Source organism: Somniosus microcephalus, chromosome 8, assembly GCF_052327205.1.
Source record: "Somniosus microcephalus isolate GS21.2 chromosome 8, FLI_Smic_1.0, whole genome shotgun sequence".
NCBI lineage: Eukaryota > Metazoa > Chordata > Chondrichthyes > Squaliformes > Somniosidae > Somniosus > Somniosus microcephalus.
The window spans coordinates 197,781,494-197,803,568 of NC_140994.1; the positions used below are offsets into that span (position 1 = coordinate 197,781,494).

The window sequence follows — 22,075 nt, forward strand, 5'->3', positions numbered from 1 at the left end:
ATCCTAGGGTACTTAAGGAGGTGGCCCTGGAGATAGCAGATGCTCTAAGGATCATCTTCCGGAACTCCATTGACTCGGGAACAGTACCCGTGGATTGGAGGGTAGCTAATGTTACCCCAATATTTAAAAAGGGGGGTAGAGAGAAAGCAGGGAATTATAGACCAGTAAGCCTTACATCGGTTGTGGGCAAAATGCTAGAGTCCATTATTAAGGATAAAATAGCGGAGCACTTGACAAATGGGGAAAGGATCGGACAGAGTCAACATGGATTTACAAAGGGTAAATCGTGTTTGACTAATCTGCTGGAATTTTTTGAGGAAGTAACTGGTAAAATAGATGGGGGAGAGCCAGTGGATGTGGTGTACCTTGACTTCCAGAAAGCCTTCGATAAGGTTCCACACAAAAGATTATCATGCAAAATTAAGGCTCATGGGATTGGGGGCAAAGTATTAACGTGGATAGAGAACTGGCTGGCGGATAGAAAACAGAGAGTTGGAATAAACGGCTCGTTTTCGGAGTGGCAGGCAGTGACCAGCGGGGTGCCGCAAGGATCTGTCCTGGGACCCCAGCTGTTCACAATATATATAAATGATCTGGATCAGGGAATTGGATGCAATATTTCCAAATTCGCTGACGACACTAAACTAGGAGGAGGGGTGGGCTCTGATGAGGATGTCAGGAGGCTACAGTGCGATTTGGACAGGTTGGGGGAATGGGCGGATACGTGGCAGATGCACTATAATGTGGATAAATGCGAGGTTATCCACTTTGGGGGTAAAAACAGGAGGGTAGATTATTATCTAAATGGCAATAGATTGGGAGATGGGGAAGTGCAGAGGGACCTGGGTGTTCTTGTGCACCAGTCACTGAAGGAGAGCATGCAGGTGCAACAGGCGATTAAGAAGGCAAATGGTATGTTGGCCTTCATATCAAGGGGGTTCGAGTATAGGAATAGGGATACCTTACTACAGCTGTACAAGGTGCTGGTGAGACCGCATCTGGAGTATTGTGTACAGTTTTGGTCGCCCCATCTGCGGAAGGATGTTCTTGCCATGGAAAGAGTGCAACGGCGATTCACCAGGCTGATACCTGGAATGGCGGGAATGACCTACGAAGAGAGATTAAATAGTTTGGGCTTGTACTCACTGGAGTTTAGAAGATTGAGAGGGGATCTCATCGAAACATATAAAATTATGGCAGGCCTGGACAGGCTGAATTCAGAGAGAATGTTTCCAATGGCCGGGGAGCACAGAACCAGGGGCCACAGTCTAAAAATAGCGGGCAAATCATTTAAAACAGAGATGAGGAAGAATTTCTTCACTCAAAGAGTGGTGAGCCTGTGGAATTCCCTGCCACAGAGGGCTGTGAAGGCTAATTCAATAAATATTTTCAAGAGAGAATTGGATATATTTCTGAAGGCTAAGGGGATTAAGGGTTACGGAGAAAAGGCGGGGACGGGGTACTGAACTGGTAAGATCAGCTATGATCTCAGACGAAGATCAGCCATGATCTCATTGAATGGCGGAGCAGGCTCGAAGGGCCGAATGGCCTACTCCTGTTCCTATCTCTATGTTTCTATGTTTCTATAAGTACAAAGGCAGCTTGAGGGTATCCAAAATAGCAAAGAAATAGAGCTGCCTGCAATTTTTTTAACTCTTTTGTAGTAGTTTCAATATTTGCCTTAGGTTCTATGGAGACACCAGACAAGTTGAAGTTTTGTGTACGGATCCCTTTCCGCACCTATAACATAAGCTTGTCTGTTCGTTCCACAGGTGCTGGCTGATGTTTGTTTCCAGCATTTTCTGTTTCAGTTTCAGATTTCCAGCATCTGCTATCTTTTGTTTTTTTACATGCCTTAGTTTCTGTTGCCTCTCGTTAAAATCCGACAGGCAGATTTAAGCTATATAGCACTATGAAACTCTATTGATCCTTGGCTTGTGATGCAGTCCACAATAACACACTGATTTAAAGACTATCCAAATTCGCATCTCATCACTAGAGGCAGCACGTGTAAGGTACTATTTTCAGATTTCAATTTTCTTAAGTGTCTTACAGCTCGTACAGGAGCCGAATACTCTCGTGGAAATCACAACATGATTAGGATGAATGTTTGTCAAGTTTTTCTCATACTAAGATAAATTATGTTAAGACAGAAAACATCCTTTTGTCTGATTAAGATATTTATAGCATTATGAGAAATATACTTTTTTCCTTGTAATTGTCACTGTAGTTAATAAATAAGAGTGCTGTTTTACTGTGTTAACGCAGTATTTGTAACATACAAATCAATATTTGATTAGTTTTGTGATGGTTGTCATAATCATAAAGCTAGATTTTTGTTTTTCTGCACACCTACCTAAACAAATCTAGTGATATTTAGCCTGAAGTAATTGTTCAGTGGACTCGGAGCTATGTGAATGAGTCATCTGATTGTACGGCTCTCTTAATGCGATCTGAGCATGTGCAGATGTCCGATAGCAAAATACTGCAGATGTTGGAAATCCGAAATAACAACAGAAAATGCTGGAAAAACTCCGTGGAGAGAAATTTGAGTTGACGTTTCGGGTAGTGTTAAACTGTAATCAAGCAGACTCATGAGGTTTACTTACAGATCTTTATTTAGACCATTTGCCCTGCGTGAACACTGTGATATATTCTTATCGATCTTAAACAAATAAAATTCCCAAATATTTTAAGAGAAAAAAGTACTATTCAAATATATTGGAGTTCACAACATGATCAGGATAATTCTCGCAATGCTAAACTCCCTCATTTTCACTTCATCTACTATCACAGTTTGCTCTATGTCTGGCATACAAATGTGTTAAAGCAACTGAAATATTGATTTATTCATAATAACTGCTAGCTTTAGCACAGAAAATAGGATACCATTTTGTGGACAGCTCCTGATTTCATCTGTTATGTGGGAGTCTATTCCAGCCATTCAAAACAGTGCTCTGGCATAATCTGTTTTCAACTGCCTTTCACTCTAATTGTGCCGGGTGTGTGTGTGAGACAGCCATTGTGAAGCAACCTTTGCCCTTAAGGCATGAGCTAATTTGAACGCATGCTTCAGTAGTACAGCAGACACTGAGGGAAGTGTATGTGGATTCCCAGCTGATGTTTGTGTGGAATAATTGCACCTGCCTTCAAAATACAGTGAGCAGCACAAAGCTATGGACTATTCAACGGTCTTTGTCAGCTACGGAACGGTTGTTTGTCCTTTCAGCACCCACATGTGAACATTTCTGCTTCAAGGCTATGTGCAATAGGCTAAGGGAGCTGCCCCGAGCTCAACACTCCCTCATGGTGTCCTGTTTCAGAGATCTGCCTCGCTGCTCACACGGCTCAGCTGTCTCCTGTAGGTGTGTTTGCTCATTCCTTCTTCCGCAAATGTGAGCTGCTTCTACTTCCATTGTATTAGTAAGCCATTTTAGACATTGCTGGAAGATTGTGAGGACGTAATTAAAGTGCTGAATGGGCAAACAGCAAGGTGAAGAATTTGTACCTAAAGACTATTGGAAAACAGGACCTTCAACATTAAACAGCAGGAGTCCTTAATAGGTGACCAAGGCATTACTTAGAGCTGGACCATTCTGTTCACGGAAGACTAATCTGTAGGATTTGTTGATTACAGGTACAGCTAAAGCCTACTTTATTAACTTTTTTTCATTATTGACGTGACTGTGATAAAGAGTTTAAAGTGGAGCATTACAGCACAGAATGGATAAGTAACAGCAGTTGCTGTAATAGTTTTGATTACAATAATGCCATGCTTATAGAGTAGGTAAAATATAAGTTGTTACAGGAAGAAATTTTGACAGAGTTCCAACAAGAACTGGAACAGTAGGATGCCATTGTTGGCAGTCTGAATGTTGATTTACTATTAACTGGGTGACTGCAACTTGCCAGTAAATTAATCCAGTGTCCTATTCCTGTTGTTTCTTTTAATTTTCGGCCCATTTTTTGTTTATGCATCCTTTTCATTTCCTTGTGTGGATATGGTTAAAGCTAACTGCTTGCTCTGGTTTGTGTTGTGCTTTGCTATTACTTCTTTGGCTCAGTAAGAGCAGCAAATTTCCGATGCAGAGTTTATATCTGAAGGTGTCAACCTGTATACTGTTACACATCCCTGATCATTTTCCTTTTGCAAAGCATCCAGTTAGAGCCTAAGTTTCTAATCAGCTTCAATCAATCAATATAATTTGCTATATTCAAAGTAAGTAAAGGCATATAAAGAGTAGACCAATAAACATATATAACATATCAACTAACATGGATCTGCCAATTCATTCATGAATGTGATATTTTTAAATTATGTGCATCACGTTGTACTGTTATAATGGATTAATTGAGCTTCATGTTAGAACCAAAAAAATGCCTTCCTCTTTTTTGATTCATTTAGATCAGCGTATTTGTTGCAACCATGTGCAAAATGCAAGGGGGAGGAACTGTAGCTGTTCAGCTGCAAGGCATTTATGTACCCAATGTAATCCTTTATTCACTGAACACAAGAAATATCTTTTAAAAAATCACCTTGACAGAATAACAAAATATGTAGACTATTGGAACCCTTGAGAGAGAAATGTGTAGAGGGGCAATAAGGATGAAAGCTAACAAAATAAAGTAGTCAGTGGTCACTATGGAGATTTAGGTCAAAGGGTACTGGAATTTGTTATTCAATTTACTCAAGCAACAACCTCTTAAGATGCAGACACTCCAGATTTTGAGGATTTCAAGATGACAAATGATCTATTGATTTTATTGGACAAACCTGTGGTCAACAGTCAACTGAAATTGCATTGCACGGTATTGTCATTCATTTAAAAATGTTCAATAGTATTTGCAGATTAATCTTCAGCATGTTTTTCCTCTGACTATGCCAAATGTGTGGGCTACCTCCTGGCATCATGACAGCATGCAGTGGCGTTGTTTCATGCGAGTACAATATTTTGCCCATTACAGTGTATAAAGGAGATCTTAATGGAGTAATTGCATGGTTCAGTTAAATATCATTGCATCAAATATATCAGATCTTAACTATTTGTTGTTTTTGCATATTAAAAGTACTTGTTTGAATGAGCGAGAACATTTTAACAATACTAGTGGAAAAAGAAATCACATACTGCTAATTTATTTTACAACTGAAATACATAGCGTGGAACTGTTAAATGGGAGATTTGATGACAGTTCACATTTTCAGATGGCTGACTGGACCTAAACCATTTTCTGATATATACCCACAAGAGTGATGATTTGTCAGTTCCATTGACATTTTATTTAAAAATGGGGCAGGTTGATGGTGATTCCAACTCTTTCCTGATTTTTTTTCCTGATCTGGAGGAATGCCTTTACCTGTATTTTATCACTGTGCCAAGCATCCCTCTGTGAACATTGTGCTAGAGCTGTGCATCTTCTCAGATGTTATCAACTAAATACTACGGGGAGTAAAATATTTAAGTAAGGTCCTTACCACCTAACTAACTACAAACTCAATACTTTTCCACCAGAAATGATCCCTGTAGTTTTCCAGAACTCGTACATTCCTTTATTTTTCCTTTTAATAAGACTTGCATTTATATAGTGCCTTTCACGACCTCAGGACGTCCCAAAGCGTTTACAGCCAATGAAGTACTTTTGAAGTGTAGTCACTGTTGTAATGTAGGAAACACAGCAGCCAATTGTCCCACAGACAACAATGTGAAAATGACCAGATAATCTGTTTAGTGATGTTGATTGAGTGATAATTATTGTCCAGGACACTGGGGATTACTTCCCCTGCTCGTCTTCAAAATAATGCCATGGGATCTTTTACGTCCACCTGAGAGAGCAGGCTGGGCCTCAGTTTAATGTCTCATCCGAAAGACGGCACCCCCGACAGTGCAGCACTTCCTCAGCACTGCACTGGAGTGTCAGCCTAGACTTTGAGCTCAAGCCTCTGGAGTGGGACTTGAACCCACAACCTCCTGATTCAGAGGCGAGAGTGCTACAAATGTTTCAACGGAATGTTTACATAATTCAATGTCCCAATTAGCTACAAAAGAAATGTTTAAATAAATAAATAAATAAATAAATGTCTTTTCCACTGACCAGCCCTACAAATACTGACCATACAGTGGCGAAATAACAAGATCAATATTTATTGGGTGAGAATTACAATTATAATGCTAAGACTTGTGCACCAACGTCGCCTTGCTGCTGCTGCATGTTTTGATTGTCCTATTTCTTAACTGTGCCAAAGTACTCCAAGTGGAGAAGAGTAACTATGGTGACGGGTGGCCATAGGTTTGTATAGACTGAGGCATGAGATGGTCGCGGTCTGGAACCTCTGGATACAGGATCATGTGATGTCTCTGCAACAGCTGGTGCCAGGTCTGATGATGTAATGGCTGCCAGTGCCTGCATGCTCTGGGTCACTTTCTCACTCCTTTGAGGTGTCTAGTTAGAGTGAAAGGATGTGTGACCACCTTGAGAGGATGCTGTCTTATAGGACCCTGGAATGAATGTAACAGGAAAATAAATAAAAATAAAAAGAACCCACATTGAAAATCAAATGAATATGCCAAACAATTAATTTTAATTTAATTAAACAAAAGTACTTGTATGCTATACGCAAATGTGGCCAAAGGAAAACAAACATGAGGAGGTGAGCAATTCACCACATTGTTATACTGCCACTTGTAAAGTGATTTTGAGTTTGCTACAATCTTTTCAATCATTTGCAAAGAGAATCTCCACTGTGAAAACTGCACTTTTAAAAATTCTTCCTGGTGAAAATATTGTGATATATTTTCAATCCACGATCATCTTGAAAGCACTGAATGAGCAATTTGTTTATTTATGGATTTCCTGATGACATTGTCTCATTAGGGTTTGGAAATAAATTTAATTTTAAAAACCATTTTTCTGAATTTTAATTTGGGGGATCATGCCAAATGGTTCTGCATCAGATTCTCAATCTGAGATATTTTCAGTTTCATTCTTATCTTTGCTCCTCCTGTAGTAGGATCACAGTGCAGCATCAGTTATAGTCCTGGAACAGTTCATATCCCAGACTATGTTGGATGAGAATTCACACTGGTCAGTCGTCTACACGGGGGTGGGGGGTGTGAAATCATTGCATAATTTTATTTTTTTACTTTTTTTTAATGCACTATGCACTCACTAAAGTATGTCAATTCTGGAGAATGACAGACTTTTCCACAGAGAAAGGACTCTTCAGTCCCATCAGTTTAGGTCAGAATCTAATTCAGGTCCTTCCGGTAAGAAGTATGCCACTCAGCCCTAGGAGGAAGCAGAAAGGGAAATGGTTACTGGAATTCCCTGCATTCTTTCTCAGTACTTTAGTTTAAAATAGTCTAAAGTGTTCCTCAAGTATAAAGCCTCTCTTATGGCAGTGCCAGCAGGTCACTTGGTGAAGATTTTGTCCGACTGCAATGTGTCCCTGGGCCAGTCAGAGTGTCCTCGTGCACTGCAGTCAGACTACCAGCTGCTGCCAAGCTACCCTTGAGGTATGTGTTCTACTACAGTGCTGCCAGGGCATTCACCACCTAGCGAGAAAGTAAACTTTTATACAATAAATTGCACGTTAGCGATTTTGTAATAGAACTGGAGGTCTGCAATTGGTTTCATGAGTACCTGGATTACAAATTAATGATCTTAATCATCTTTTGCTGATTCAGTTGCTAATAAAGGTGTGACTGACAACAAATGTTACATTCTGGTAAAATAAATCATTAAAGTCTATTTTGATACACAACCCACCATTTTTCCATTCATTTTCATGTTTTTGATATTTTCTAAGAACATAAGAACATAAGAAATAGGAGCAGGAGTAGGCCAATCGGCCCCTCGAGCCTGCTCCGCCATTCAATAAGATCATGGCTGATCTGATCCTAACCGCCAATCCACTATCACAGAACCATCTCCTGAATCTAACAGAATTAGACACACGAAATAGGAGCAGGATCAGGCTATACGGCCCCTGGGCCCGCTCCGCTACCCACAGGGCCATGACCGATCCGAACCTAGACTCATGTCCAAATTCCTGCCCGCTCCCCATAACCCTTAATTCCCTTTACTTCTAGGAAACTGTCTATTTCTGTTTTAAATTTATGTAATGATGTAGCTTCTACAGCTTTTTGGGGCAGCATATTCCATGGACCTACCACCCTCTGAGTGAAGTAGTTCCTCCTCATCTCAGTTTTGAAAGAGCAGCCCCTTATTCTAAGACTATGCCCCCTAGTTCTAGTTTCACCCATCATCGGGAACATCCTCCCCGCATCCACCCGATCCAACCCCTTCACAATCTTATATGTTTCAATAAGATCGCCTCTCATTCTTCTGAACTCCAATGAGTAGAGTCCCAATCTACTCAACCTCTCCTCATATGTCCATCCCCTCATCCCCGGGATTAACCGAGTGAACCTTCTTTGTACTGACTCGAGAGCAAGTATGTCCTTTCTTAAGTATGGACACCAAAACTGTACGCAGTATTCCAGGTGCGGTCTCACCAATACCTTGTACAACTGAAGCAATAGCTCCCTATTTTTATATTCTATCCCCCTAGCAATGAAAGCCAACATTCCATTGGCCTTCTTAATCACTTGCTGCACCTGCATACTAACCTTTTGAGTTTCGTGCACCAGGACCCCCAGATCCCTTTGTACTTCAGTACTTTCCAGTTTCTTGCCATTAAGATAATAACTTGCTCTACGATTTTTCCTGCCAAAGTGCATAACCTCACACTTTCCAGTATTGTATTCCATCTGCCAAATCTCTGCCCACTTACTTAGCCTGTCTATGTCCCCTTGCAGGTTTTTTATGTCCTCCTCACTCACTACTTTCCCTCCCATCTTAGTATCATCTGCAAACTTTGATATGTTACACTCGGTCCCCTCCTCCAAATCGTTAATATAGATTGTAAAGAGTTGGGGACCCAGCACTGACCCCTGCGGAACACCACTAGTTACTGATTGCCAGTCTGAGAATGAACCATTTATCCCAACTCTCTGCCTTCTGTTAGATAGCCAATCCTCTATCCATGCCAGAATATTACCCCCAATCCCGTGATTTTTTATCTTAAGCAATAATCTTCTGTGTGGCACCTTGTCAAATGCCTTTTGGAAGTCTAAATACACTACGTCCACTGGTTCCCCTTTATCCACCCTATATGTTACTTCCTCAAAGAACTCCAGCAAATTTGTCAAACATGACTTCCCCTTCATAAAACCATGCTGACTTTGTCCTATTAAATTATGATTATCCAAATGTCCTGTTACTGTCTCCTTAATAATGGACTCCAAAATTTTACCTACCACAGATGTTAGGCTAACCGGCCTATAGTTTCCAGTCTTCTGTCTACTGTCCTTTTTAAGTAAGGGTGTTACATTAGCAGTTTTCCAGTCTGCCGGGACCTTTGCCGAGTCCAGGGAGTTTTGGAAAATTATTACCAATGCATCCACAATCCCTACCACCACTTCCCTCAAGACCCCAGGATGTAAGCCATCAGGTCCAGGTGATTTATCCGCCTTGAGTCCCATTATTTTACTGAGTACCACTTCCTTAGTGATTTTGATCGTGTTTAGCTCCTCCCCCCCTTTAGCCCCCTGTTTGTCCAGTGTTGGGATATTCTTAGTGTCTTCTACTGTAAAGACTGATACAAAATATTCATTCAGTGTTTTTGCCATCTCCATATTTCCCACCATTAATTTCCCAGTCTCCCTCTAAGGGACCAACATTTACTTTAGCCACCCTTTTTCTTTTTATATAACTATAAAAACTCTTACTATCTGTTTTTATATTTTTTGCTAATTTACTTTCATAATCTATCTGCCCTTTCTTAATCAATCTTTTTGTTATTTTTGCTGTCTTTTAAAGTTTTCCCAATCCTCTATCCTCCCACTAGATTTGGCTACCTTATATGCCCTTGTTTTTAGTCGCATACTATCCTTAATTTCTTTACTTAGACACGGATGGCTGTCTTTTCTTTTACACCCTTTTCTTCTCAGTGGAATATATTTTTTTTGGAAGTTGTAAAATAACTCCTTAAATGTACACCACTGATCATGTATCGTCTTACCCTTTAATCTATTTTCCCAATCCACTCTACTCAATTCCGCTCTCATACCTTCATAGTCTCCTTTATTCAAGCTTAGCACGCTTGTTTGAGATCCAACCTTCTCACCCTCTAATTGAATATAGAATTCAACCATATTATGGTCACTCATTCCAAGGGGATCCTTTACTAGGACATTTTTAATTAATCCTGTCTCGTTACACAGGACCAGATCTAAGGTTGCTTGCCCCCTGGTCGGTTCAGTTACATACTGCTCAAGAAACCCATCCCTAATACACTCAATGAACTCATCCTCAAGGCAGCCCTGCCCAATTTGATTTGTCCAATTAATATGATAGTTAAAATCCCCCATAATTATAGATGTTCCCTTATTACAAGCCTCAACTATTTCCTGATTGATACTCCGTCCAACAGAGTTGCCACTGTTCGGAAGCCTATAGGCTACGCCCACTAGTGTTTTTTTCCCCTTATTATTCCTTACCTCCACCCAAACTGTTTCATTATCCTGATCTTTTGACCCAATATCATTTCTCTGTATTACAGTGACTCCTTCCTTTATTAACATAGCCACCCCACCTCCCCTTCCTTCCTGCCTGTCCTTCCTGATCGTTAAACAACCTGGTATGTTTAATTCCCAGGCATTGTCACCCTGCAGCCATGTTTCTGTAATGGCCACAAGATCATACCCATATGTAGTTATTTGTGCCATTAACTCGTCTATTTTGTTACGAATGCTACGTGCATTCAGATAGAGAACTTTCAAAGATGTTTTCTATAGTTTTCTATAGTTTTATAGGAACATTTCAAATACATTGGACACATTGACAGTTTAGCATATTCTAGTTTTTCAGTCTCATCCTTTTAAGCTTGGAGGGTGATCCTGTGCAATCAGCGGGGAACCATGCTACAATAGAGCACTGTCTCCACCCCTGCACTCCCTTCAAACACACCTCCCCACTGAGAGCATGGAATAACCCCAAGTATATTGAAGTATGATGCAAGTTTACAGTAACAAACAGTGACTTGCTGAGTAATCAAACATTAGAACGAAAGTGAAATCTGATATAAAAGCAGAAAATGTTGGAAATCCTCAGCAGGTCAGGCAGCATCTGTGGAGAGAGAAACAAAGTTAACATTTCAGGTCGGTGACCGTTCATTAGATCTGACCTGACCTGCTGAGTATTTCCAGCATTTTCTGTTTTTAAATCAAATATTAGACACTGGAACAAATGGGAGAAAAATATTACTCACACACACAGAATAAATCAGTCACATGTGCAGCCACTGAGGGGGGGGGGGGGGAGGTTGGGGGAATGCGAGAGACCAGTTCCCCTCTAACTCCCTAATTTGTTGGTTTGGATTATAGGCCTAGAAATTCAGTTGGGCGCGCCAGCCGTTAGCGCCTTAGGGGGAGTAGATCTCGAGCGCTAGGCGCTTATCGCCCGGGCGCAGCGCGATCTGCGCCTCTCCCCAACTTCAGGACACATTTAGCGCCGGCGCAAAGTCTTAGCGCGCGCCCTGCTGCGCGCGCAGATCATGACGTCATTTAATAGTGCAACGCCCTTTGTGCGCCCCAAACCGGAACTTCACTCGCGCCGGCCCATTGTGCGCCGGGCGTCCCGAGCGACTGCGAAGTGGAACGGTACACAGGCCAGCCGGGCCGGGGGGAGCGCTAATTAAAGGGCACTTACCCAGCAGTATAAAGGCCAGCCATTTTGCAGCATTCACTCTTGTGCAACGGTTTTTTGGACAGAGACCAAGGAGGAGAGTTTACTGGTTTGGACCAACACTTGGACAGGTATTTTTGGCTCAGGCCAGAGCTTACCAATTATCTTAGCCTTCATTCAGAGCTCAGTGTTTGCCAGCATATAATGGGGGCTGCATTGGGTGGCAACGCTGAATTTCAGCCTTATGCCAGAAGGGCTTACAGACGCCGTGAGAGAGTGGCAGCCCTGGCTAGACACAGAGGGGGCAACAAGCGTCGCCAACTGAGGCCTTACCCACGCAGGGTATACCGCCAGCAGACCTCCTATCTGACAATGTCTGCCACGATGTGTGTTAGGAGGCTGCGATTCCGAAGGGAGGTGGTTACAGACATCTGCCGGCTGCTTCAGAGAGATCTGCAGCCACAGCTGATGCGCAGGACGTCTCTGTCGGTGGCAGTGAAGGTGACGGTGGCTCTCAACTTCTATGCCTCCGGCTCCTTCCAATCCACTACTGGGGACATCGCTAACATCTCCCAGTTCGCCGTGCATTGCTGCATCCGCCAGGTGACCGAAGCCCTTTTCAGAAGGAGACATCAATTCATCTCCTTCCCCATGACCCTGCCTGGACAAGCAGCAGCAACGTGCAGTGGGGTTTGCAAGAATAGCGGGCTTCCCCATGGTGCAGGGCGCCATTGACTGCATGCATGTGGCTTTGCGGGCACCTCTTGAGCATGCCGAGGATTACCGCAACCGGAAGGGCTACCATTCCCTCAATGTACAGCTGGTGTGTGACCACAGGCAGCGCATCCTAGCTGTCAATGCCCGCTTTCCAGGCAGCAGCCACGATGCCTTTATCCTGCGACAGACAACTGTGGCTGACATGTTCCAGGCACAGCCTCCCCCAAGAGGATGGCTTATCGGGGACAAAGGCTATCCTTTGTGTATCTGGCTCATGACCCCGCTCCGCGCGCCCACGACCCCTGCTGAAGAGGCATACAACGAGAGCCATCAAGCGACGAGGAGCCTCATAGAACAAACAATCGGCGTGCTGAAGCAACGGTTCCGCTGTCTCGACCGCTCCGGGGGAGCCCTCCAGTATTCGCAGGATCGAGTCTCCCAATTCGTCGTCGTTTGCTGCATGCTGCACAACCTGGCTATCCGCAGGACTCAGGCACTGCCACCTCACGTTGGACCACCACCTCAGGAGGAGGAGCAGGAGGAGCATGAGGACGACGAGGAGTACCAGCCCAGGAGGGACGCACAAGGTCCAAGGGCCGCCCGTCGTCGGCTTATTGAACGTTACTTCTAGGCCCCCTGTCAGGGAATGGCTTGTGCCAATGATAGAACATGATTGCAGCCGCTCCGCAAGCCCTCAGCCGGTTAAGGCAACAAACACTTCAAAGATCAAACATGGACAATGTGAGTAAATAAAATGCTTTATTGTACAAACTCTGGGTCCTTCCCACATGAAAACCAAAAACAGAGGAAACCCCCAAAAAACACTCAAACACATTACTCGCTCCCACAACCTGGGGAGGATTAACAAAATAGGGCAACTAAAATGGCCGTCATTCTCGGCCTTCGTCCAAAACAAATATCACATCATCGGCCTTCAAAAAACAAACATCCAATTCTCGGCCTCAAGAAACAAACACAAATGGCCACACATTCGACTATTTGGCCCGCTAGGGCGATGCCTTGGCCATCTTTGGGCAGCCCCTGCCCGCCCTGCTGCTCCGCCTCAAAGTAAGGCCATTGGCTGCTGCAAGGCTGGGGGCAGGCCCCTGAGGGGCACATGTCGTGACGGCAGATGCCCTTGGGGGTCGGCCTAGTCGAGGTCTGGGCGTCGAGCGGCCGGCTGTTGATTGCTGCAGCTGTGGCTGGCCAGCATCAGTCGCTGCAGCAGCTCCTGGCAGCTCCACTGGGGGAGTGGCAGTGGCGGCTGGAGGAATGGCGGCAAGCTGGCGGATGGCAGGCGCTCGCTGGTCGCCTGAGACACTGGCACTCGCCCGGGCCAGCACTGCAGCATGCGCACCAATCTGCCGAGGGACAGACCGATGTGCTGCTGCAGCGCGCCGGGTGCCCTGGCGATGCCTGGCTGACACAGCGAGTGTGGCAGCAGTGAGTGCCCGTGTTGACCTGTTCACTGACCGCAGCAGAGCAGCCAGTGACTGGACGGCACCACTAATCACCTGGCCAGTCGCTGAAAGATCTGCCCGGTATTCCGCCCGACTGGTGGCCTCTAAGGGCCCGAACTCGGCCACACTCCGAGAGAGGGAATCGATGGACTCAGGCAACCGTGCCACTGCCGCCATGAGCTCCGTGTGCCGGTGCTCCGAGTCCGTGGACAAGTCTTCGAGGCGTTCCATCTCCTCGGCGAAGAGCATCTCCTGACTGGAGGCCGGACTCTCCCTCTGGGGAGAAGGCCGCCGAGCTGGCCGACCCTTCCTGCGTTGCTGGAGGCCGCTGGGCCCAGCAATTGGACTCCCCTCCGACGCATCCCCCCTCTGGGGAGAAGGCCGCCGAGCTTCCACCCCCCTCCCGCCTTTCTGCAGCACGCAGGTCCCAGGAGCTCCCCTCCCCTTCGACACTTCCGCCACGCTGCCCTCCAGGGAAGACGTGTCCCCTACATTGGCCTGGGTGGCCGCGGCTGAGGGTTCCCCTGATGGGCCGCCTTCCTCTTGCTCCTTCTCCTGCTCCTCCTCGGAGGGTCTGTCACTGGCAAGTTGAGGGACCTCCTCTTGACCATCTGAAAGCAGGAAGGCACAAGAGTAGCTTTAGAGTGAGGAGAGGGCGTCAGTGCGGGATGCATGAGTGGTGGCATTCAGCGCATTGGTCGGACAGTGGCAAAGGATGTAGATCTGATGCGCAAGTGGGACGAGAGAGGTGCAAAAGGTGATGTCCTTACCATTGCTTCCCAGAACAGGGTCGGCATCTCCACATGCAACGGGCCCAATCACCCGGTCACCCATGAGGCGCTCCACGCGATGTTGCAGGTCGGTGAGTGGCTGGATATGGGGTCGTCCTCCCCCAGTCGCAGTCCGGCTCTTGCGATTATTCGCCAGCTTGGCCTGCAAGAGAAAGGACGGCCTCTAAGTACAGTGTGTCGCCGTGATCTTGTGTGCACTGCCTCCCATGGTGGAATAGCCTGGCCAGTGTGTCGCCATGATCTGCTGTGCACTGCCTCCCATGGTGGAATAGCCTGGCCAGTGTGTCGCCATGATCTGCTGTGCACTGCCTCCCATGGTGGAATAGCCTGGCCAGTGTGTCGCCATGATCTGCTGTGCACTGCCTCCCATGGTGGAATAGCTTGGCCAGTGTGTTCAGTGCAGAATGTGCAATTGATGCTCATGCCTGTGCCATAGCTGCTGGATGAAGGCTGGCCATTAGAGCTTTCAGGTCCCTTTGCCCATAATGTGAGGTGCACATGCAAGGATGAGGAGGTCATTGGAAAGGGTACTCACCCTGACAATGCGTGTGAGGTCATTTAACTTTTTGCGGCATTGGGCACCGGTCCTGGGGACGTCGCTGTTGGCTGACAGCTTGCTGGCGACATGCCTCCAGGCTCTCCTGTAGACGCGGACCGTCGCCTTCTTGCCATTGTCCGGGTATAAAACATGGCGCCTCTTCTCCACAGCAGCAAGCCGCACACTCAGATCACGCTCTGAGAAGCGCTGCGCACGTTCACGGGCCTTCTCCATGTCTTCAGGCGCTATTTGGGTCCAGCAGCAGTGTTCAGGCCTAGCTGGAGGGCTCCACTATCCAGGGCGTGGCAGCAGACACAGTCGACCCTTCCCCCTTAAGAGCTGGCCGGCGCCAGGGTGTCTGCTGTCAGTCACGAGATGGCCGCACCTGCGCTGTGCCCGGCCTCGGCGCTATCGATCACCACCTCCGGCTTAGCGCCCAAAGAGAGGCGTCCAACAGCAGTTTTAGCGCTCGCCCGAACTAGTAGGGTGAAGCTAATGAATATCGGAGAAGTGGCCTAGATTTGGCGGCGGCCGCAAACTTTAGCGGACGCCCCACTTTAGCGCCCCAAAAGTGGCGTCAATGAATTTCTAGGCCATAGATAATACACAATATTGTACGAACTTCAGCAACACTAATATATAAAAGAGAGATCGCAGCAAGTAAGCAAACTGTCCACTGAAGGAGCTGCTTGTGGTTAATTAATCCCAACAGGGAGTTCTTTAAAGAAAGAAACAATGTTTATGCTTTTTTGCTTATTTTCATTCAACTTCATGATTGAATGATTTTATGCAAAATTGATTTTTAAATTGGAATAAAATGAATTTGCATTCTCATCAATAATTTTACAATCAATGGAAAAATATTCCAGATTTCTTGCTCAGAGAAAAATAATTTCTCCAGTTCTTCACGTTTGATCAGAAATCTGTAATATTACAGCTTGCATCAACACGTTTTTATTCATTTGTATTGCATCACTGGCAATTTTTTTACAAATATACCAGCAGCCACAATACACTGACAACTTAAACATACAAACTGGTCTTTTACTCTGTTGTTGTTGAAAACTGACAGCACATTTGACTGTTTCAGCCTTCAGCAAAGATCCATGTAGTTTCTATCAATACTCAGTTGAAATTTTGATATATTATATTCTCTGAAGGTGCTTTTACTTGCGGTACCACCATCAATGGCAGGCACGCAGTTCTAGCATTATTGACAATTGCAAATATAAAATCATGGACCTGTGCAAAGCATGAGTCCACATTAAAAAAAATGGTTTCCAAGAGGCCTTGATTTGGAGTAGCATCACTAATAAATAAACAAGGGAGGGTGTTGCGTTTAGTACATGGGTCTCTGTTTGTACGCTGCTCTTTTGCGATCTCTACAACTTTCCCTCCACTAACAAAACCCGGGTCCACACTTTCATCATTTCAAGGATAGATTTCTCTAGTGTTCTCCTCACCAATTTCCTTCCTCCATATACTACTGTTAATCCAGAGTCCTTCAGCCTGAGTTCTTTCTCACACAAAGTCCATCACACCTATCACCTCTGTCCTTGACAGGCTTCACTAGCTCTCTGTTCCTTCAAGGCCATTTTCAAAACCCTATGCAGTCTTGCTCCACCTTATCTGTGTGATCTGCTCCAACTGTAATTCTCAGCCTGCACCCTCTGCTCCTCTGACTCTGGATTACTGCTCATTCCCCACTCCCTCTGCTTCACCATTAGAAGCTTCTCTTTTGATAACTACACACCTGTTTTTTGGAACCATCTCCCAAAACTACTTCACTGTGCTATCTGTCTCTCTTCCTCCAAAAGCCTTTAACAACATAACCCTTTCACATTTTTAGTTCCCCTTCCCCTTAATTATTTTATCTCTGTCTCCTGCTTGGTTACTCCTCTGTCCCTTATCAATGGCATTGTTCTTTGTGATGGGTGCTACACAAATGTAAGTCATGTTGCCCCCCCCCCATATAAAAGTGTCCTATATACCTCAACTAGGTAGTTGATCCATTCTCGTCCCTTTTATCTTACAATACTGCTTGAATGTGACACTGAATTCACGCTAGGTATCACCATACATTTCACCTCATAATTTCATTGAATAACTGCTGAAATAAACCATTGACAGGCAGGCCACAAAAGTGGTTGGTTTGATTCTGATTGTGTCATCAACAGTATTCCAGTCAGAGGTAACATGATGAGAAACTGATAAACATCATGACATCATGACTTTTAGAAATTTGACCCCGTCTTGGGCCAGTAGGTAGGTTTCAGCGTGAAGAAGCTGATTGTATGTATAGAGGCATATTATCTAACTGTGTATGCTAAATAGTGTCCTGAATTTCAGTGGAAACTAGAGCAGCACTGATCAGATATGTACAATTCCAAGATTTATTGGTGCTGATTTTTAAATGTTATTTATTTATTCATTCATGTTATGTAGGTGTAAAGACTTGCAGCATTCTGAATCTGTAGTGGAAATGCAGTTTAGAGAAGCTAGTGGTTAAGGGAACATTTCTCAATCAGCTGGGAGCTTTGAATTGACATTTGAAGCTGTCAACTCATCAGCTGATTCAATGGCAAGTGACCTCCTGCCTCAGCTTCACAGATGTGAACCCACTGTCAAAATGTGCACACTGGACTTTCCTGATTTCGGGTCTGCCAGCGCTGAGCAGACCCGACAGCGGCGGGGGACACAATTCAAATAATTAGTGGCTTGTTTACAGCCACTTAACAATGCTTTTTTCCCCAGCTTTTTGAATTTGACAGGTCACCCACCGGTTTCCCACTGTGCCTAGATCCCATCTGTGAAGCTGAGGCAGGAGGTCACTTGCCATTGAATCAGCTGATGAGTTGACAGCTTCAAATGTCAATGCAAAGCTCCCAGCTGATTGAGAAATGTTCCCTTAACCACTAGCTTCTCTAAACTGCATTTCCACCACAGATTCAGAATGCTGCCTTTACACAAGTCTCCATCTAGTCTGACCTCATTTCCTCTCCCACCATCACTTCTGTCATCTCTACTTCACCTGCCATCTATTCCATCAGCATGGGTGCACTTTATACTCTCTCACCTTGGTCCTCAGAATCAGCCCCAACGCCAACATTACTAGCAGCACCAACAACCACACCAACCTTCTCCACAATCACCTGATGCTGCACAGGACAGAGGGCATCAGCACCTGACAACATTGCTGCCCGGGACGCCAGGGATGGCCTCACCATAGCCACATTTACTTCACTTGATGCTGCACACCCTGGCTGCCACATGGTGCACCAGGCTGGCACCACCCCACACCAACAACATAAAGCATTTCTACAATGCTTAAGCCATACCTTTCACACTCATCAGCATTGTGGGGGTACCATTCTGTCTCATCATTCATTGCAACTCACTAAGCCAGTCCCAAAGGTGCACACAAATCTGTCCAAGAATGCAAAGTGTTGAAAATAAAGATTTCAATGTTTGACAGCACATTAACAGAAACTTCACATGAACATTGGCTAAAATACCCAAGTGCCTACCCTTGTGTGTTGTTAGTTGGTAATATTGGACTAGGATGAGGGTGAGTGTGAGGGGTGGCTAGTGAGATGGGGAAGTGATAATGTAGATAGAGAGGGATGGGTGGAAGTGCAAGGTAAATTGGTGAGTAAGGATGTGCAGGAGTAGGGTTTGGAAGGCAGAGTGATGGGGATGTGATGAGTGGCACAGCAGGATGAGGTTGAGTGTGGCTTTACAGTAACGTTTCATGATCTACTGAGATCATTGAAAGGTTTGTGCCACTGCAGCCTGGTCCTCCTGACAACATCACTGCTTGTGTCCTCCTGTGCAATATGCAACCAGGCTGCGTTGCTCTCCACGGGAGTTCTCTTCCGCCCTGCGTGCTGTGACTCCCTCCATAAGCATATGGAGGGAGTTATGGGAGAGCTTGGATGCAGCCGTGCACCTCTGTGCAGTCATTGTCAGTGTTTGCAGCACCTCAATGCCGTAGAACACTGACAGCACAAATGTCAAAGTAAATTTGCGCATGGTCCCTTTAAGGAAACCGGCTGATGACGAGTCATCAGACCCCGCTTCCTTCAATTGGCCAGGAAACGCGTTGGGCGGGCTTAACAAGCCCAATCATTGGAAAGTAATTTCAGAGGCTGGGATGGAGCCAGCAGCGGGGTCACGACCCGCCACCAATGTCACTCACCGAGGTAGGGAAAATCGCGGCCACTGTTGCCATATTGTGGGGTTCTGGGGCATGGTAAGCTCAAGACAAGAATACCCTGATGTGAGTGTGTTATGTTGACTACCAAGGTAAGTTTATGTAGCAGCACATTGTGTATATATTCTACAGCATTAACACTTGTCCATTTTAAATTAAAATGAGAACAACTTTTAGGGGGAAAACAGTGACATAATAGTGTCATCACACAAATGATCACCATATTAGAAAAGTTTAAGACACTTCCTATATTGGTACAATACTTTACCAAATGATATGCACATTTAATATCGTTTAAATTCCCTTAAAAGTTTAATTGCTGAAATAAGAACAAGTAGGATGTGTAGAGGGCAATGCTGTTTAGTGCAGAATCCCCGGCTTTTAAATAAAGCAAATATTTTATTGGTAGAACCCTAAAGTAGAAATGAGAGAACCTGTTTGCCAAACTTTTTATCTTGGTTGCTAAACACAACACATCATTTTGGAGCACATCATATTGTAAAGTCTGTGGGTTGTGCAGTTAATAAATACACAGACTTCAGAAGTAACAAACAAACAGGTCTTTACTATTCGAAGGTCCGGGCGAATCTGCCCAATAACTCCTGGCACAACACTTATATACTGGTGTGGTCACTATCGGTATTACAGTATACAGAAGCCAAACAAATAGTGCCACACCTAAAGTAGTTCCCTTAAAGGTGAACGGTTACATTCAATAGTTCCCTTAAAGATAGACGGGTACATACACTACAATCCTCCCTTTTTAGCTTATTACTTACAGAGTCCCTGTTAAACATACATATCTTCAACTTCCTATAAAACAAGTTACAGATATAATCTCGGTGGAGTCAATGTCATATAAAACAATTTACAAATATAATCTCGGTGGAAACAGTTCACAGGTTCAGTCTCTGCGGAAACAGTTCATAGATTCAGTCTCTGATCTTGACTCGTTCCGAACAACATTTCTTTAGTGTAGCCGGATTACCTGGCTAGCGTGACTCCTCCATAGCCTCTTGACATTTTCCAGTTTTTCAACTAATTTAGCTCCTTTCGTAATGTCCCGCCTGGAATGGTAGAAGTGCTAATATTTTAGACAGTTATTATCTTCTGCTTCTTCTTTTTCTTTTCTGCCTTTTTGAAACTCTCGGAGCTCCTTTCTCGGCTGCCAGCTGTAGCGCCACCAACTCTCTATGTTCCTTAGACCTTAAGTGCTTCCTCCGGATTTCAGCACTTTGAGAGTTTTCATCACAAGCTGGGCAGACCACATCCTCGTAATATTCAGTGTCACTCAACAGGTCATGGTAATATTCGGGTTCGTCCTGAGTTAGGCCAGCGAGAGAGACTTCTTCTTCCTCCTCACCCGTCTGGACGTTAGCTGACGGTGGTTCCTTCCCTAAACATCTTTCTTGAAAAGCCTTCTTCATGCATTCATATTCATCCCGCTCTTCCTGGGTTATCTGCCATTCCTTCACGACGGACCTCATTTGTGAGTTCAATACCTTCCTTTCCATCGGTAATTGCGTTATCAGGCTATTTAACCCTTCTACTGAAGTAACGGTTTCCACATTCTTCTGTTCACCTTGACGTGATTCAACGTACTTTTGGCATCCTTGTAAAATTTGTGTTGCCACCTCAGCTATCTCCGTGACTTTTGAGAGCTCCGAACTCGTTCCCCCTGAAGATTGAAGCTCGTGTTCAGATTGTTCCCCTTGCAGAGTCTTGTCCTTCAGCATATGAAGGAGTTGGCTGACCGTTAACTCTTCCCTGGGAACACGGTGGATCAGAGTCTTCTCCATTTCCTCCACCTCTTTCTCCAATACTTCCACCTTACGTTCCTCTTGAACTTTGGCTTTCAGCGCTTGGAAAAGTTGCGCCCTGATGCTCTCTAGTTCATGTTCAGGGACCATTCTTACAGTGTCCTGTTCTTCCACTGAAAGGATTCCCAGTTGAATCTGTTCTTCAAGTTGTTGAACCTCGGTCATTGCCGCCTCATATTTGTCTTGGGTGTCCTTCAATGTTTTTATAAGTTCTTGGACATCCTGTCTTTCATGCTCTGCCATGATTTTCACCTCTAATTTCTCATCTATGGATGGATCTCCTACCGATGAGTCTGTCTTGGCCTTGAGCTCATCAAGGATTTCCTGCAGCCTTTGGACTTCTTGCTCATGTTCAACCTTTAGTTGTTCATATGCTTCTACTGAAACTAGCTTTTTGGAGGCTGCCGAGTTAACCCCCTCCAGAATTGTAGCCTGGGCCTGTTCATACTGTTCTTTCAACTTCTCACACTCTGCTTGTAAGGAGTCGTAGAGAAGAACTGGAATAAAATCCTGGCTCCCTGAAGATTCCTCTTCCTTTGGTTCATTCTGTAAATATTCTAGTTCCTGAACAGCATCAGGGGAATGTGATTGGTATTTGACCACGATGGCTCTATGGTCGCTCTCTGCTTGAGCTAGCTGTCTCTGTAGTCTTTCCAGGTTCTCCCATTCGGTGTCCCAGAACCTTTCCATATTTTTCATCTCTTGTACGAGACGGTCACTCAACTGTTCTAATTGTTGTCGTACTTTGACATAAGTTTGTGTCCGAGCTCGGTGTTCTTCCGTCATGGATG

General features: G+C 44.8%; 1 protein-coding gene and 1 long non-coding RNA gene across 2 annotated transcripts in view; one reads left to right on the plus strand and one right to left on the minus strand.

The window, feature by feature from the left end:
* Nucleotides 1-2,684: 2,684 nt before the first annotated feature.
* The window catches only part of LOC147114022 (ras-GEF domain-containing family member 1C-like), a 67,647-nt gene continuing 48,256 nt past the window's right edge, over nt 2,685-22,075 (plus strand). Inside the window, exon 1 of the mRNA XM_085995545.1 lies at nt 2,685-3,637. The gene's annotated coding sequence lies outside the window, so the exon portion shown is untranslated. The remainder of the gene's footprint in view (nt 3,638-22,075) is intronic.
* Nucleotides 4,250-22,075, minus strand: part of LOC147114023 (uncharacterized) — a 93,531-nt gene continuing 75,705 nt past the window's right edge. The window contains exons 2-3 of the long non-coding RNA XR_015079337.1: nt 7,166-7,284; nt 4,250-6,494 (exon numbers count right to left, since the gene is read on the minus strand). This is a non-coding gene — a long non-coding RNA (uncharacterized LOC147114023). The remainder of the gene's footprint in view (nt 6,495-7,165; nt 7,285-22,075) is intronic.